A 12,333-nucleotide genomic window follows, 5' to 3' on the forward strand; every position below is an offset into this window, starting at 1 on the left:
TGGGCGGGGCGCCGGCGCGCTATTGTCATGGAGACGAGAAGCCGGCGGCCTCGGAGGCGGGCACAGCCCGGCCCAGGTGGCTGCCAGCCTGCCGAGACTGAGGCGAGGCCCGGCGGCCGGGACGGCCGGAGCGGGAGGGAGCGCCGGGCTGGCCAGTGGTGGCTTCTCGGGCAGCCAAGGGGAGGTGTCCTCCCGGGCTCGGTGTAGGCCGGGCGGTCGCGGGGAGCTACCCCGCCCCGTTCCCTTCGCTCCCGCCCCTCGCGGCCCTTGTGCTCCTCAGCGCCCGCCCCCGGCTCCGCCCGCCGCCGCCGCCACCGCCGCCGCCGCGGCAGCCCCTCGCGCTAACGGTCGGTAGCGGCCCGCGCGCGCCGCCCGCCGGGGGCTTGCGCCAGCCACCGGGCAGTGTCCGCCGCCCGCGCGCTCGCGCGGCGGAGGAGAGGTGAGTCCCGGGTCCCCCGTCCCGCCGCGTTCCCGCCCGGCCGCGACCGGGCTCACTGCCTCTCGCGCCGCGTCCGAGTCCCTTCGTGGACCGGATGGACGCGGCGCTGCCCCGGGCGCCGCCGGGCGCCGGGTGGGCGTGGGCCGCGTGAGTGTTGGGCGGGCCTCTCCAGATGTCACGGTCCCCGGGCGGGCGCGCGTGGGCGTGTCCCCTCCATCCACGCGCGGCCGCGGCACCCTCTCGGCTCTCGTCCAGGATGCTGTTTTCTGACACGGAGCCATGGAGGTTTGTGCCACCGAGAATCTGAGTCTGTCACAGAGACATCCTCATTACATCATCCGGCCGCTCTGGGCCGCTAGGCTATCGCCCCCGCCCTCCCCTCTCCTTTTACTGTCTTCTTTTTGGTGTCAAGGTCTGGAGAGAATCCTGAAAGATATTGAAGCATTTCGAAGTTATGGTTCTGTTGCTGTGGTTGTCACCTCCGCTCTACGTCAAATTTAAGACTCATTTCTTAAGGATGTCTCTATTTTCTGCTTTATTTGCACATTGATGGCTCCGCTGCTCGGCGGGCCACGGCCGCCCGGCGTCTCAGACTTGTGTTAATATGTGAAATGGAAGAAATGATCATTAGCAGGCAGATGGGGATTCAAATAGCATCTGGCGGGGTGTCTCAGTGTTCCTGTGAACGTTTTTACGTTTTTGCTGGTAAACACGAGGTTTTTACCTTTTCATCTTGGTGGTGGTGACGGTTAAGGTCCTCTCTCCCCTGCCTTTCTTCTCCTTTATTCATCAGCTTTCCCGTTTGGGAACCTGCTTACTTGTTAAGCTGTAGTTTCACTGGTCTCTGGTCACTGAAGCTTTCTCCCCCCGCAGAGGTGGGAGCTCTCTCCCTCTCGTTCCACTTTACCAAAATGACTCCATTTTTGGCGGGGGGCCGGGGGTTACTCTTGCATTTATATCTTTCTGAACATTTCAACTTAGACTGGGGATAGGCATGCCCTGATTGCTTTTAACGTAGGACTTTAACAAATTGTAATTTTAAGACTTCCTGAAGGTTTATTGGGTCGTCATGTCCGCACGGATCCAGTTATGCGTAACTCTTAAAATTTCAAGCTTTAACATAAGATCCACAGTTGTATTACTAAGACATGGCTGCAGAGCTTGCTGTTCGAGTTTTGGCTGTACAGTTGTCATCGTTTAAATCAAGTGCAAAAGAGGTTATTCCTGTTTATTTAGTGTAATAACTGTTTACAGTTAAAACTTTAAAGACTCATAAAAGTAGGTCTGCTGTATTTTAAAGATCTCATCATTCTTGTGCGAGAGACACAACACCGGAGCTAGGAAAGGCAACAGATTGCTTCTGTCATATCGCTTTGCTGTTTTGGAGTGTACTTAAAGGATTATGATTGATAAGGCTGTCTTGCCAGAGAATGTTGACACAGGTGTGCATCGTTATCTTAATTAAGATCCTGAGAAAATGTTTTCTATAAAATGGTGACATAAGAAGGGCGGCATATTTTTGTACAGTTTTGCTTTTGGAGAATTTAATTGCACTTGAAACCTGTCTTCGAGCTTCCAGATTTTGTGAGCACTCTGGCAACAGAAGTTTTCGAGAGAAATGGTAGTTTAATGTTAAGTGCTCTGGCATGTAGTCATACTACTTGAGGCTTTTTGGCCATGCCTTTGTCAGCTTTCTTTGTGCTCTTTGTGGAGTCGTGGTTGCTAATTTAGAAAGAAAAGCATAAATGGGACAGTCTGTTATTAAGCAAACATTTATTAGTGTTGAGAATAAATCTGTAGAGGAAAGCTTGCTTGATGTGCAGAGACAGGAATATAATAAAAAGGTAAATATATGAGAAATTTATGTCACTTTATATTTCGGAAAACCATCTCCTAGAATGTTTTAATGATCTAAAGTAGTTTCTCTTTTCACATCACCAGGTACTTAACTTGTTTATGGAATGCCTCGTTTTTATTTCCAGAAATAGAAGAAAACTGTTTTTATTTCTTCCCAAATATTGTCTATAAATTCGAATTATGAGCGAGTGAAGGTAGTGCATTTAGCCTCTTATTAGTTTAAGGATCTGAATCATAACCTGGGCGACCACTAAAATAATATTACTGCCCTTTACGTCAGATTTCTGAATGCAAAAACAATAGCAAGAGGGCTGCTGCTGATTACATTACCCTTGGCTCACCCAGCACCTAATACCCTTTAACATAAGTATTGCATTAAGATTTCCCCCCTCTCTTTGTAGCTCATGATTTCCTGGAAGCTGGCTGTCCATCAATGGTGTATATAAGATGTGTGAGTGTTTTCCTTTAATATTAAAACTCATTGTAGAAAGAGGAAATGAAAGTGGAGGAGGCCATAGGCATATGATCGGAGAAGCCAGGTGTATACTCACAGCTCATTCGTGACTCCAAGGATGATTAGCTGGCTAGAATTACATGGTAAACTAAAATCAAAAAAAGACTTATTTAGATTTGTTTGCTGAAACTAAAACAAGAGCATTAATTTTGAGATAATTGCTTTACTTATCCCCCAACGTCCCCCATCAAAATTTTTGTCCTGGCAGCTAAGATCGGCATCCCTATGCTATTATCCATGTGTTATTTTCAAATTTTATATGCTGCCTTAAAAGAAATGAAATAAGAATGGGAACCAATTACCTATTGTCTGTCTTAATGAATAACACCACATAATTGTTAATATATTTTTACATTATAGAAATCCTTAGGAAAAATTTAAATGCTCTTCAGTTGATAACGTGCAAGTAAGTGAAATCGCGTAGTCCTAAGTGAATTAAACGTGTTCTTTATAATAGAATATGAAAACAGTATCATATTTTGGTATAATGTTTTAACTCTGAGGTAGCACAGCCTTTTTTGTGTGGTAATAGCTCAACATCTGTGTGTTTTTCTCTTCAATTTCTACGTTTTATTGGCTCCTTTAATTTTAACATCTTTTTGGTATATTGTTAGCTGTTTTATAGAGAATAATTGTTCTTAAAAGATGCAAATGATGCAACCCTAAGAAGATGTAAAATCCTGGAATTGTTTCTTTCTTGTGCAATAATGACTGGGGTTTGCTGTCACAGCACTGCTCCGAAGTGTGATACTTATAACTTATTTCTGCATAAATTTGCAGTAGTTTTATAGCTAGAATATACCTAAGCACCAATTTAGCTTGGCAAATTAACTTGGATGCTGGAAAATTGAAAACCAGTATATTCTAATGTAGTTCAGGTTTAAATCTTTATTAGTAAAGATGCACTTAACATTTGTTCAGGGGAAGGAAATATAATTTTCTCCTGCAGTTGTCATTTAGGTAATTCATTTTTCTAGCCTTTTCTCAGGCTAATGATATTCCACACCTCGATACAGCCTTTATTTGTTTATTTGGCATAATATGGAGTGATACCTTGGAGGAAATTATATTAGGTATTCATATCTAACATCCCCAAAGTATTTAACTAGTCTTCTGTGTTTCTTTAAACAGAATCATTTTTATTTTTTTATGTGTGTGCAGGTTATAAGTATGATGCTTCCATAATACATTTGGGTGTTTTCAGCTAAGTTCACTTCTGAACGATGGGGTTCCTCCAAATGTTGGCTGAAATTTGTCCTTGCATATCCCCAAGCTCATCTGCAAGTGAGTGTCTGCAACACGGTGTGTTTGTGTGTGGAGTAAACCCAAAATAGCGTCAGTGTTGGTTTTACCAAAGTATTTATATTAGTAATAGGAACTAAGTACAAATTGTAAAGAATGTCACTTGAGGCCTTTGATTATTAAAATTTTACTAAATGCATTAAACAAAGTTCAGTAAACAGAAAAATTTCTGATTCGTGGAAATACATTGAATAATTAATTTTTAATGATATCATTGGATGGCGAAATTTTTAAACTCAGTGCTTTCCATAAAAGTCAAGACTGAGGTTATATTTCATAGAAATGGGATTATTATTTAAAGGAAATAATCTGTTTATACCAAATTACAGTTTTTGATTATTTTCATTACCCAGTTCTTTTAAGAGTAAACTTAATGGGAGGATCAGCTCCAGGCATGGGTTCTAAACTCTTTTAATTCAAAGGGTGTACAGGTGTGTGTAAAGCTTGTCATTTCTCATCAGAATAGGGGCTGCTGAATATAAGCAGATGAGAAAAAATTATTTTGCAGAATATTCGTGTTGTCTATTGGGGAGAGCAAGGAACTGGGTTTAGTGATAGAGAATATTTTGTTAAGTAAAAAAGATGGCTATAGGACCAAAGGAGAAAAGGCTAATTGAAACAGAAGGCAACTCTAGTCAGGACAGCCTGCAGCAGAGCAACTGCTTCTCCATAAACTTTCGAAGGGCAGAAGGTGATTTTTAACATAAAGGTGAAGTGATATATAGTTGTTTTTAAATAACACACTTGTGTTCCCCTGTCGGTGACTGGGTCTTATGGAGACAGGGTTTCATGTGTGACCAGGGGCTGATGCCTTACAGCCAGTTAGAAAATGCACAACAGGAATCCAAGGAAAATGTGAAGCAGTGAGCAGTCTGATTCCTCCCCGTTTGCCTTTAAGCTTCATCTTTGTTGTTGTTGTTGTTGTTATTGTTGTTGTTTTTAACCACATGTAAAGTTGTTGAATTTAAAAGACAGAGGGTTGGGTGGGTTTCCCCCCCCTAAGGAAAAATGCAGGAAAAATCTAAACATATATGCAAGTGGGTTTTGTCTTATATCTGTTGTCAGCCAAAATTTATTATTAAGATTCATATTTCATGTATATTAATGATACTCAAATGTATTAAAACTAGTACTCCTTTTATATAAAACAGGTGGGAGGGTCCCGTTTTTTAAAAAAATATGAAGAAAACATGTCCTTTCAACAGTAATGGGTTATGGTTGATTAATTGAGAAGGTTGTACTAAATGTTCTCTAGTGGAAATAGAGTATGCTTTTTGAGAAATGTGTCATTCAGGAATAAAATCAATCGAAGTATTGGTAATTAAATTGTAATTCCATGAAGGAAGGAAGTGGAAGGAAAGATGAAGCTAACTATTGCTGTTTTTCTTTTTAAGAGTCTACAGTTCATAATGGAGCTACTATACTGGCTATCGGAAGGAGGAGATTCGGAAGATAGGGAGGTAATATTATCTCTTTTAAAAGAATACTTTCCTCTGTAATCCTGAGCCTTTATTACATATAAGAACTTTATCTACCAGGCAGCAATTTCTTTAAGTGTGGGGTATGTAACGATCTGACTTTCCCGTGCTGAGTTTTGAGCTGTTTCTCCAAGGGCTGTGGGCTGTGCTGGGAGAGCTGAGAAATCTCATCTAGGCGTACTCAGCACCCTTAAAATAGCTTCTTTCTGAGAGTTAGATCTGTGATGGTGGCCTCCCCAGTTCTAGTAGACGTCATCGTAGTTTGTGGCTGATGTGCGTGCATTCGGCATGTTGCTTGGCTGTCCTCGTTTACCTCCCAATCTTTGTTGCCTTCTCTGGGAAGGCACTCTCTGCAGGGCCATCCACTGCCAGTCTCAGGCCTACTCTGAGTGCGAGCCTTGGTGTTTGACAGCTGGCTCCAGAGCTCTGCCAGGGAGGGAGCTGGGCCCAGGCTGGGCAGCTCTGGCGCAGGGGCTCACACACACATGGGTCCTTTTCCTTGTTCACCCCTTGAGGTCCCTTTCCATTTTCCTTGCAGTCCTAGGCTACGGGTAATACTTTGCTTTTCCTCTCACTAGCTTGGCTTGCCGCTTCCTCTGCAGCTGTTGCAGGGTTTCACATGGAATGGAGGACTCTGTTTTCCTCTGGATGATATCTTTGATCATTTACCCGGGTGTTTTTTCTGTTTTCAAAAATCTAATGGTAGTGTTAAAGAATGACTCAAAGATTCTTGAAGGACAGAATTCACGCTCAGTTGGTATCCATAAGAAAAGCTTCTGTCTCCTCATGCTGTGTTGCCACACTGAATATGCAGGTGAAATTAAAAACAGACTAAAACCCTTTTATGCCTGGGTCTAAGAATGTTTATATAGGCTTAAGTTGTGGAATGGTATTTATATCTATTTTTTTTTCCCTTTTAAGAAAAATGATATACTTTTCTAGTCACCAAAACCCATCTACTTCTTGAACTATACCTATAGAGGGGTATTAATAGGATAATAAAGGGTTTCATGGTGTCCAGTGATATAATTCGGAAATTGGTAAGCAATGTGGTAGCTAAAAGCAAGTTCTTCCATTAAAAGGGCTAGTGTACATTTAAAAACAAAAACCTGCAGAAAAAAGACTCTTTGATCTTTAAATCAAATGATGTTTTTGGTTAACAGAACAAGAAGTACCAATCTCAGATTCTTGTATTGATGCCGAGGTAGAGGTTGTAAGCCGAGTAAGCCGTTACAATGTAGCCTAGAAAAAATGGTGATATCAAAGCGATCACTTGGAAAGCAGTTTACATTCACAAAACAATTCAATATTAGGACCTTGACCAACTTTTACACTTCAGATACTTGGGTTATTACTTCAGTTTTTAAAATACCAGTCTATAGCTTGGGTGTAGAATGCGAAGGTATTTTTGAATTGACTGGGTCTTGCTGGTCATCTTAAAATAGGCTACAATATTACAAAGTTGAAATGTAATATGTATTAATAGAAGGAAAATATAAAATTTAATATCCGGGCAACTGAGACCTTTAAACCTACTTTAAAAGTATAATCTTGACATCTATGACACTATTTTTTGTCTTTGTTATATGGGCAGAATTATGGATATTCTACAATCCAGATGTCTTATTTATTAATTCCAAATTTCATTCTCTATAACAGACCTTGAAAATAAAAGGTGTATGTGGGAGAGTCAAGTTTTGAGTCAGAGGCTAATTTATTAAGCATTCGTACGTAGAACGGCAGCCTTGATTAATGTAGGACTGTGAAAGGGGACAGGTGAAACTGTTTTCAGCTGAAATTTACTAATGCTGCAGCCATTAAAATTAAATGTTTGTTAACATAATGGCGATGGCGTTTTCTCCTCCTCCTCCTTGTGGTTTTGTCCAACTAGATGTTACAGTGGCAGTTGCACTGACTGTTGAGTGTTTAAATGATGACACCATTATGTGAAGTGATTTTGAAATGAGAGATTTCAGCCAAGAATTACATCTGCTCCCATCTCCTTCAAATCATACTCTCTGGCAGTACAGATTATGATTGATTTGTTTGTGACAGATTGCAGGAAACAGTCATTGATTTTTCAATATTTTACCTTAAAATTATTTACAGTTGTAACCATGGGGAGGTATTTCCATGGGCTGTCAGCCCCTGAAAGACTAGGATAATATTCCCTGCTCTCTGACAAGACAAATTACCTGTAATGAGTGCAGTAGCTGAAGGGTATACTTTTATTTTAAAATATGTCAATAACCCCAGTGACTAAACGAATATTGATTTAGCATAATGAAGCCTGAGTAATGTGAAAATGAGCTTTTTCGAGGAGCCTGGTAAAGACTTTCTTTTTCGCTGGTTGTAAGAAGCTTTTCATCCTTTCAACTAGCTAGTGGAGATAAGGAGTTTTATATGCAAACCATCAGGAATGATAGTGTTGTTTGTGATTACAACCAGGGTCCAAATATTTTGCCTTTACTTTTATCCATTCTTTTTTTTCAGATCTTATTTTGAGTCTTACTTTCAGTTTACAGAATTTGATTTGCTTGATCTTATCTTTAACCGACTATTTTCACCATTTCAACATATTTTGCATTAGAACCTCCAGTAATGAATATTAAAATATAACTCTATGTACGATCATTTGTAGATGACATAATCATTATCTTAGGACATCTCAAATGGGTTATTGTAGTATTTAATGTGCCGTATTTTATGGTAGAATAATTCCCAGTCCCTGGACATCAGATTGCTTTCAGTGGGAATGAAGATTAATTTACTTAGGCATCAGTGCATGTTTTCATTTTTGTCCGACTTCCCTTCCTTTTTTTGAATGTAATTCTCAACTTTTTGAGATCCCAATACATGAGGTCCTTCAAACAAGAATAATAGTGGAGAAGTATATAGCTGTATTTTATAATCCATCAAGGAGCCTGAAGACTTTGTGCCTGAAGAAGTATCTTCATATCTAACTTGGTTAGGAGAAAATAGGGTAAACATTGCTGGTAATAAATAGCAGAAAAGTAAGTATTTGAGCAAGATGTCAAACTGATACTTCATGGGAATCCAGCATATCTTATGATAACTAATAGTAATGGCATCTTATTAAAAAAGTAGTAGGTAAAGTTCCTCTAAAAATTAAAAATGAGTTCCGAGTGAAAGAAAATTCAGATGGCTTTTTGTGAGTGCTCGTTCTCTTATAGGACGGCATTGGAAATGTTGCAATAAAATGAAAAATATAAACCTGTCTTTTAATGGAAAAAAGGATAGACTCTAGAACAAAAAAATTACTGTTTTTTTCTTCCCCAGGATTTTGCCTAAGGGTGTGACACAGATGATCTCTGTCACTCGTCTTAGTTGTGTTCTGCAGTAGATTGGATGCTTTATAAAATACTGGTCCCATGGTTTCAAATGCTGTAAGATTTCATTTCTCCTTCACCCCTTCACCCAGATTCTTTCCCTTTTTCTATAAACGGACCTTTGAAAATAGAACTGTGAGGAGTACACCATCATCATATACAAAACTGGTAGCCCACAAATTCTTCAATCAATTCGCTTTATAGTTGTTGTTTTTTAAGTTGATGTAGAATCTATACAGCTTATCCATGGATAAGGGGATGTCTGTAGATATAACTTCCAGAAAAAGAAATGAATATAGGGTTTTTTCGCAATGGTTTTTTTAAATAAAACATTTTTTTTTTCAGACAGATCTAGGCTAATGAAAACATCTATATTGTTGTTTAGTTTACTTTGGAGTTAAATAATACATGTATTATAGTCAGCACCTCTTGACCCCATCATGTAGTTTAAACCTGTGTGTTCATTTTACAGTGCAGATGTACAACTACTTATGTGAAGTAAGTTTTAATAAATATGTAGATAAAGGAAGGCTTCTTCTGGGGAAATTATTCTCTTTTGGATGCTATGTCCTTCTCCATTTTTTCCCCCTTGAAAAAAATACTCTGCCCTTGTTCTTCTTTAGGGAAAAATTATTTATATAGAGTGTTTTCAAATCATGCAAGTCATTGCCTGGGGTTAGTTAAAACATTTATTTTTTGAAAAGGAGAAAATGCCCTCATTTAAAAAAATCTTGCTTGTATTTGTATCTATTGAGATAAACAGTTTACTTTGATACGGTACATACCAATCTACTTAGTTAATTTTTTTTCTAGAATTCATTGTGCTGTGTTTGGTCTGACCTTCTATGATAACTTAATGTAGGAACAAATTAGCATATAATTCTATTTTCCATGTGACCTCAACCAGTTGCAGAATCGTAGCACCGCTTTTGGAGGGCGATTCGATAGTGTATGTAGACTGTAGCATTAAGTGTTTGCAAATGTTCAGTGCATCCTGCCTAATGTGATAGCGAAAAGGTTTCAAAGTCAGCGGTGAGAGGAAATACTCACCCCTATTACTAAGGTATGAAAACACCTCCTAAAGGTAGCATTTTTAATTAGTGTACATAATTGATTAGTGATTTGTCTTCTCCCAAGCATAAAGCGGCATGGCGAAGTTGAGTGCGGTCCGGGAAGTCTGAGATATTAGGGATTGATGGTGACAGCGACCATGACAACTAAATGAATCTTTTTCTTTTCCTTTTAGATTCAGCTATCGGGCTTTGAAACTTCCTGTGGTCTGTTCAATCTAGATGCAAAGGACCTGGAACAGTCAAGTGCGCAAGAGGTTTAAATTGTTTTGGATATTCCTATTTATAGACAAAAATATTTTTCCAATTCAGATCCTCAGTTGTTATGCAAAAGAAGGTCATGCTCTTCTTCATCATCCATTTTATTTGAAATGATTAGTATTGTAGAGTATCACCAAACATTTTCTCTTTGAATCAAAGTATAGAAAAAATAAAATCAATTCTATATGTTGACTTTTCTTCTAAAATGTCTTTATTGGATTGAATGCATGTTTGTACTCGAAAAAGAGGGTTCCAAAAAAAAATCCCTATCTCCACCATAGCGATTCTTCTAGCAGTCCAGCGCCGCCCGTACAACTATTATATTTATAGGAGAAAAAAAGACTTGAAAGGAATCCATACATATATTTTATTTCTCTATATTAGTCCCCCTGGAATAGAACAGTTCTCCTCACAAAATCTGTTCGCTCAACTCAGATACAAGAAAATGTTGCCTTAACAGGCAGATCATTTGTTACATGTTTGAATATTTGATTTATGTAAATAAGGTTACATCCAGTTCTCTCACAGAGTTCTTACATTTGTGTAGACTAATAATGGGTTGCCTTGCCATTGGGAAGTGCCTTGTTGTGGCCTGTGGCAGCTGTAGGAAAACAGAAGGATTCAATCCTCTGGCCTCTGTGCGAGGGCGTCTGTGTGATCAGAGACGGTCCTCGCCGAGGAAGCGGGAGAGTCACAGGTGCTGGTAACACCTGTAGAAGCAGCTGCGGGTCACGATTTTGTGCTTGACCCACTTTGTACTCTGTCCACTCTGTAGTTTTTAGAAAGCATCAAAGGTGCTGTGATGTGTTCTTAAGCTCGGGTCTCAACATGGTCAAGTAAATTTTTTAGGCTAGAATATTTCTTTTTAAATTTTTAACTAAACTTTATATTTCAAGATAAGTACAGATTTCACAGGCACTAGTACTAACTAATGGAGGGATCCCTTGTACTTTTCACCCAGTTTTGCCCAATGGGGACACTTGTAATATGTAGTATAATAGTATCGCAGCCTGGGCTTTATGGGCCTTAACACTGATACAGTCACGGTACAGAACATTCCCATCCCCACAGGGATTCCTCCTGTTACCCTTTCATATCCATACTCACTTCTCCTTAACCCCAGCAACCACTCGCCTGTTCCCCATCTCTATCATGTGGTCTTTGCCAGAGCGTGCTATAAGTGGGATTCTAGTGTGTGCTCCCCTGGGGGATTGGCCTTTCTCACTCAGCATATTTTTTCTGGAGATTCAACTTGCGCTTCTCAGGACTTTGTTCTTTTTTATTGTCGGGTAGTATTCCAGGGTCTGGTGGTCCCGCAGATTGTTTAACCATTCACCGGTTGGGACTTCAGGCTTGTTTCCAGTTCCTGACTGTTACGAATAAAACTGCTATAAACATTCGTGTACAGGTTTTTGTGTGAACATAAATTTTCATTTTTCCTAGGAAAAATGCCCAGGAGTGCAATTGTGGGTCATATGATAATTACACAGAGTCTTTCTTTTTTACGACTAGACTTGATTTTGTATGTGTGGAAGAGGGACGACAAGGCGGACATTGACATTTTTGCGGTGGCTTTGCTTTAACTGGATTTGTTTCTGATTTTAAAATATGCAGACTATCTTGAATAACTTGTAGCCAGATATCAAAAACAGTTCTCCACAACCTAGATTTGGTTCTTATTTTTAGAGAAATACGTTTGAAAAAAATTGCTGCTTTTTTTTTGGTGGGGGGGAGGTAAACAATTTTTACGTAAAGGTAGAGATATACTGTAGAGAAGATGCTGCAGAGCTGACGGGTAACTTGGAGAAATGTAGGGGGTATTGTCCAAGTGTTAGTAGAGACTTGGCATTCAAGGATATATTGTAATAGCTTCTGAACTGATAGACTCATGCTCTTGTCACTATCCGCGTGCCTGGAGTTTTTATTTGTAGAGTTAATTCATTATCTTAACAGTTGGTTTTCTGTAGTGTTGCATTTCATGCTCATTTAATTCGACTATAAGACTTGTGTTTGTAAGAAAACGGAAGGAATAAAAACCAAAAAGTGTCTTTTCCTACTACTC

General features: G+C 39.7%; 1 long non-coding RNA gene across 5 annotated transcripts; it reads left to right on the forward strand.

The window, feature by feature from the left end:
- The first annotated feature begins 305 nt into the window (after positions 1 to 305).
- LOC118023780 lies at positions 306 to 10,463 on the forward strand. 5 transcript variants are annotated; one of them, XR_004682889.1, is made up of 6 exons: positions 306 to 439; positions 2,698 to 2,747; positions 3,171 to 3,216; positions 3,972 to 4,094; positions 5,507 to 5,572; positions 10,187 to 10,463. It is a non-coding gene; the product is annotated as an uncharacterized LOC118023780 (long non-coding RNA). The 5 variants fall into 5 exon arrangements; XR_004682887.1 differs by lacking the exon at positions 3,171 to 3,216; XR_004682888.1 differs by lacking the exons at positions 306 to 439; positions 3,171 to 3,216 and adding an exon at positions 706 to 724.
- The last annotated feature ends 1,870 nt before the right edge of the window (positions 10,464 to 12,333 follow it).

Source organism: Mirounga leonina, unplaced genomic scaffold (genome assembly GCF_011800145.1).
Source record: "Mirounga leonina isolate KUSES-001 unplaced genomic scaffold, KU_Mleo_1.0 Mir_180, whole genome shotgun sequence".
Taxonomy (NCBI): domain Eukaryota; kingdom Metazoa; phylum Chordata; class Mammalia; order Carnivora; family Phocidae; genus Mirounga; species Mirounga leonina.